A 6,139-nucleotide genomic window follows, 5' to 3' on the forward strand; every position below is an offset into this window, starting at 1 on the left:
TGATTGCTTCAAAAAACATTTTGAGTAAATGAAATTCCTAATCTGGATGGAAAATGAAATCCATCTCAACCTTGCTCTCTCATAGTTAGCTTTTACCTTTGTTCGGTAATGCTACAAATTTCTCTCTCTCTCTCTCTCCCCCCATCCCAAAATGTTTCATCTCTCTTTCTTCATTCCCATTACTATTTTTCCCCCTCTCACAGCAAAAGACAAAAGTCAGAAGGGTGGTATTTTCTATTTGAGTCAGGAGAAAAATTTGAAAATAAGTGAATAGTACACTGACAACATTTTCAGAATTCATAGCAAGCATTTTATTGAATTTAATAATCTTCAAGTGCAAAGGGATTGTTTTAAGTCTCTGACTAGGAAAGTCAGAGATTCAGTCAGAGGCTATTCATAGAAACAGGTGCTTAAATTTTTTCTTACTGGACGGGATTTTAAGAACAAGTATAATGACATCATTGTAGAGAAGAGATACTGGAGGTTCACGGGGGGAGAAGTGTCTTTCCCCTTGTTACCCAACTTACTAGCTCACCATCTGCTGGCAAACAAGGTCCAGCTTTGTGTCCATCCACAGAGGGGAAAGATTTATCCGTGGTTGGCAATCACAGTTACTCCTTTTCTTCAGGTCACAGTTCCTCCATGAACCATGAGGAGCATTCAGTGAGGAAGAATTCCAGAAATTCACTCTGAGCACACTTCCATTCACCCACATGGAAGAAGGCTCTGCACTGGTAACCCTTGGCCTTATAGAAATTGTCCAGAATAAAGCAACTAAAGGATATTAGGTTATTTTTGTGAATCTATGCAGGTTTTAAAATGGTGATTTACTAGTTTTTCCTACAGTCAACTAGGTGACAGTTTAAATTTTACTAAATGTTTTGGTCAAAAACAAATGCTAAATTAACTGCAGTTAGATAAATGTCCACAACTTCATTGTAATGAAGTAGATAATCAATACATTAAACAAGATAGCTTGGATTTGAATCCCAGCTCTGCCACTTAAGATCTGTGTAAATTTGAGCAAAAACTGTTGGTAACTCAATTTTCTTAGCTTTAAAATGGAGACAATAAATTTAACTTTATCTTTGTGCTATTTCGAGGATGGAACAATTCAAAACATGTTGAACTCTTGGAATAAACTGACACACAGTAAGAGCTCAAAGATATAACTACTAATTAAATATTAAATAAACTTAAAAATATTTTTCATTGCTGCCCATGCCTTGCTACAGCTAGTTCCCCAGTGATGTTCATTTCTAGGCTCTGCTTACCCCATTTTCCTTGCAGTCCGGGGAAGTAGTGGCTTAATCCATGACTAATTTCTGGGTTGGATCACTGTCCTCTATTTACCCTTTCAGGTCTTTCTTCACCTTGTAACTAGCTCCCCATCTTTGAAATTATCTGGTGTGGATTCTCTTTTGTTGATTAACCCCTGATACATCTGCCCAAACTCAATATAAATTTATTTTCTACTACTCACTTCTGTCCCTTAGAACTATGTATTATATGTTTACATCTTAATGGCTACCAAGGTGTATACATGAGTATAATATTTTACATCATCTTTATATTGCTCCCTACCCAATATATCTCTGTGCATTTCAATAGATTTTAAAATTATAAGGTAGACACTAATATTTATCAAAGTAATTATATATTAAAATTTTTGTAGTATGTGCCTAATGAAAAATATTTGAAGAAAGCATATCAAATATTAACAATGATATATCTGGAAGATGGAATTTGGATTACATTTTATTCCCTTTATTATTCTTTTTAACAGAAATTATTTGGTGTTTCCAAAAATGTTTACAAGAAATACATATTGCTTATGATCTGGCAATTCCACTCCTGGCATATATCTGGAAAAAACTAAAACACTAATTGGAAAAAACTATAAAACACCAATGTTCATAGCAGCTTTATTTACAATAGCCGAGACGCAGAAGCAGCCCAAGTGCCCATCAAAAGACAATTGGATTAGAACATGTGGTATATATATGTACAATAGAATATTACTTAGCCATTAAAAAGACTGAAATTCTGCCATTTGAAGCAACATGGATGGACCTAGAGAATATTATGCTTAGTGAAATAAGTCAGAGAAAGACAAATACTGTATAATATCACATATGTGGAATCTAAAAAAATCAATAATACAAATGAATGTATATGCAAAACAGAAACAGACTCGTAGACATAGAAAACAAACTTGTAGTTACCAAAGGGAAGAGTGAAGGGGAAAGGGACAAATTAGGGGTATGAGGTTAACAGATACAAACTACTATGTTTAAAATAGATAAACAATGATACACTGTATAGCACAGGAAATAATAGCCATTATCTTGTAATAACCTATAATGGAGTATAACCTGCAAAAATGCTGAATCACTATGCTGTACACCTGAAACTAATATAATATTGTAAAGCAACTAGTTCAATAAAAAAGAAAAATATATATTGCTTTTATAATCAGAAAAAATCTATATAACCAAATGGGCTAACGCAGTTTTATAATTGTTCACGGTTATGGACATTTACTTAGAAACAGTAAGCATATTAAAAGATATTATGTATTGCCTATTTTAGGAAAATCCACCCTTAAAGTCTAATCCAAACTCAAATAGTCCTTTGAACACAAAATAGTGCTTCCTTCTAGAGAAATATTACAGTTGGAAATGATTTTATTTAAAATGTTATGATTTTATTTAAAATGTTATGATTTGGAAACTTGAGGCTGGTTAGTTCATTTCTTAGTCTATGCTTAGTTATATGTTACCTCAGCTTGTCTATGCTCCTTGCTACATCAGGTCCCCCAATGATTATTAGCTACTTTATGGGAGGCATCGGGTTCTATCTTCTAATCTCCCACTGTTCTTTCATAAACAGGTAATAATGATGATAATAACAATAACAGTAATAATAAAACATCTATTTACCATCTAAATTAGACATCATAGGACATCACCTCTTGTCATTACAACCAAATGGAATATTATCATCATTTTACAGATGAGGAACATGTGCAAGAGAAATTAATTTGCATAAGCTCACAGTTCATTAGGTGGTAGAACCTAGATTCAAAAGGAATCTTTTATTTTTTAAAAGAATACAATAATTATATCTTAATCCTTTAAATATAATATTTCATCTTTTGGGAGACATTGAAATCCTTGAGGAATGAAGAATGCACATTCTGGCAGGAATGTTTCTTCTGCAGATGTATGTTCTTCCTGTACCACAGAGCACACAGAGAGGCTCAAGTACAACACTAGATATGAGAGAGCTTGTTTTAACCATGAACATGTTTCACGGGGCACAAAAGCTGCTGATTACTTCATCAATTACTGAAGTCAGATCTGCTTCCTTCTTTCACATCCCCCACAGGCATTTTTTTTTTTTCTCACTGACGAACTGTTTATTGAATTTTGCCATCAGTATGGGGTGTCTCTTGTTGTATCTTAGAATCCTAGGATTCAGGGAGGTGGTAAAGTGGCAATGGTGAATTTGGGAATCTGGTATCCCAAAAGTACCTTCCGCTCTACCCCTGATTCTACAGTGGCTGCCAGGCGGATCACCCCTCCGCTGGAGCCGTCCCGCTCCATGGCCAAAGCGAGAGCTGCCCACCTTCTTGGGGGTCCCAGCCCGTAATGATGATTCCTGCTGTCAGGTCTTCTGGGTATCGGTAACTCATCTCCTTAAAGAGGCTGGCTGACGTGTGTACCAGCGGAGGCTCATTCAGCTCAGTGCTGTGGAAACCAAGCGCTACTGCCTGGCTATCAGCTGCTGAGCCTGAGCGGCAGCAAAAAATACGGTCATGAATAGGGGTCAGCTTGTCAGTCACTCGATTGGCGATGTATGACTCAGTGGTTGTTCTGGAGTCGGCTCCTAGAACCACGCCCCAGTCAAATTGCACGGCCATGAGAGTGGTCCCTGTTGAGACTTTCCGGTTTTCCCAGTTGCGGGTAATGGCCTCAGGCCCCTAGGCTGGTGCTGGCCGTGCTCCCCGAGCAGCTACTAAAGTGTCCGCCATCTTCTCCTCCCGTACGGCCACAAAGCAACTGTCTTAAAGCACCACAACTCTAGCACTTCCAAAAAGTCTCCAAGGAAGAATTATAATACTGTATGTTAATATTCCAAATATTTAAAAATAATTTCTCTTCTTAAAATCATGTCTGACATTTATCTATGAGAAGGTGCCACCTGCTGTAATGAACTGATCATTAGAGAAGGAAGGAAAAGTGGACCAGTAGACCAAAGAATCCAAACTACAGTGTGTGTGTGTGTGTGTGTGTGTGTTCCACCTTAGAGAACTAGTTTCTTATCTCTCTGTTTCCTCACCATCACCACTATGGGGGGGGGGGGAGTGAAGGGGGGAGAAAGAAAAAGAGATAAGATTTGTCTTCAAACCTGTTCTGAAAGTAGCTTGGAAATAACTTCAGAGGCCCCAATACCACTGAAATATAAGCAGTACCAATTTGCCTATTTAGAATTGCTCTTTAAAATTTGAATCTACTTGAATGAGTACCCTAGATAGCCTGAGATAGAAACGTTTTCTTCCCTGTAGGACAAGGAATTTACTTTTCTTTCCCTTTTACAGTATAAATCAGTAGACTTGTATAAATATCAACAAATTGCTTTCCAAAAAGCTTAAATTATTTTACTTTTCAACGAGTATGAGAGTTTACCTGTCTCATTAAAACTTTAAATATTAATATTGTTTATTGCTAATTTGATAGTTTAAAAATTTGTTCATTTCTGTGTTAATCTGCATTTCTTTTACTGTCAGAATGACTACATTTTCATGAATTTATCAATCATATGTATTTCCTCTTTTGTGAATTATCTCCAGATATGCCATTTCCATTATTTGTGGGCTTTGACATCTTCTTTAGAGTACCCTCATAGACTATAGGTATTATCTGATTGCTTTATTTATTACCATAGTTAATAATTTTATTTTCGACTTGCAGTTTTAATTTTTTATATTCACACAAAATTTTTAATGTTTTAGGTCAAATCTATTAATCTTGCTTTTTATGCTATATTTTATCACTTTGATACACAGAATGTTATTCCCATCCAGAGATAAGGCATATATTCACCTACATTTTTGTCTAGCTTTTTAATCTGTTCATTTTTTTCACAGTACTTCTGTACAATTGGAACTGAGTTTTGTGAATGCGAGAGAAATGAGTCTTTCTTGCTAATTTCTCAGTAATTTTATTGAATAAAACAAAATTTCACCAATTATGATATTTCCTAACTTGATTAAATATCAAATGAGAAAGCCCAAAAGAAAACCATGTGCTCCCAGCATTCAAGTCAGAGATCATCAAGAGGAAGCCATCAGGCTGCCTCCTACAGCTTTTATTAGAAAGGCAATTCCACGATGAATTTACTGTACTCCAGGGTCTGACTTTCTGCCTGACGTAGTCCAAGTGCTGATTTGTCAACACATCAAAAATAGATTTTTCTCCTAGGAGTGATACATCTAAACCAAACTTACACAAGACTGATACACAAAGCCAGATGTCAATGAATTCATTTACAGCGAGAAGTGTAACTGCCACAATGACCACACACTCATGTGTCCAGGATCAGTGCTTTTATTTCAATAAGGCAGACAGCTCAGAATAACAATCGAAAATGGCTGGGTTGGTAATTCCTGGTGGCCCGGTGGTAGCACTTTCACTGCCGGGGCCTGGGTTCAATACCTGGTCGGGGAACTAAGATCTCACAAGCCGGTGGCACAGCCAAAAAAAAAAAAACCTGCTTTATTTATTTATTTTTTTGTCATTAGTCAACTGATGCTTTACAATATACACAATTGTATGGCTTCTTTATGGTGATTTTATATGCACAGTTATGTGCTAATTTCACAATTCACCTCTTTGAGAGTAAGCTAATTTCCAAGTTCTTAGAAATATGATTTACTCTAACACCAAAATGCTGATAATAATGTTGTTTCTGCTTATCTTTTTCTATTTGTGTTAAATCTTCCTGTTTATTCTTATACTATAGTTCAACTGTCTTTTAACTACAGTATTGGTTAAATATGTTTTAATATATGGTAGGGAAATTTTATTTTTACTCCTCTGTTTCAAACTATTTGTAGCTATTTTTGCTTTCTTAT

The 6,139-nt window shown here is 35.8% G+C and overlaps 1 pseudogene across 1 annotated transcript; it reads right to left on the reverse strand.

Annotated features, from left to right (window-relative positions):
* Positions 1–3,479: 3,479 nt before the first annotated feature.
* Positions 3,480–4,036, reverse strand: LOC309958169 (proteasome subunit beta type-6-like; annotated as a pseudogene). Its single transcript has one exon. The product of its transcript is annotated as a proteasome subunit beta type-6-like (transcript).
* Between the last annotated feature and the right edge of the window lie 2,103 nt (positions 4,037–6,139).

This window comes from Leucopleurus acutus (assembly GCF_964270905.1).
Source record: "Leucopleurus acutus genome assembly, chromosome: 1".
Classification (NCBI taxonomy): Eukaryota; Metazoa; Chordata; class Mammalia; order Artiodactyla; family Delphinidae; genus Leucopleurus; species Leucopleurus acutus.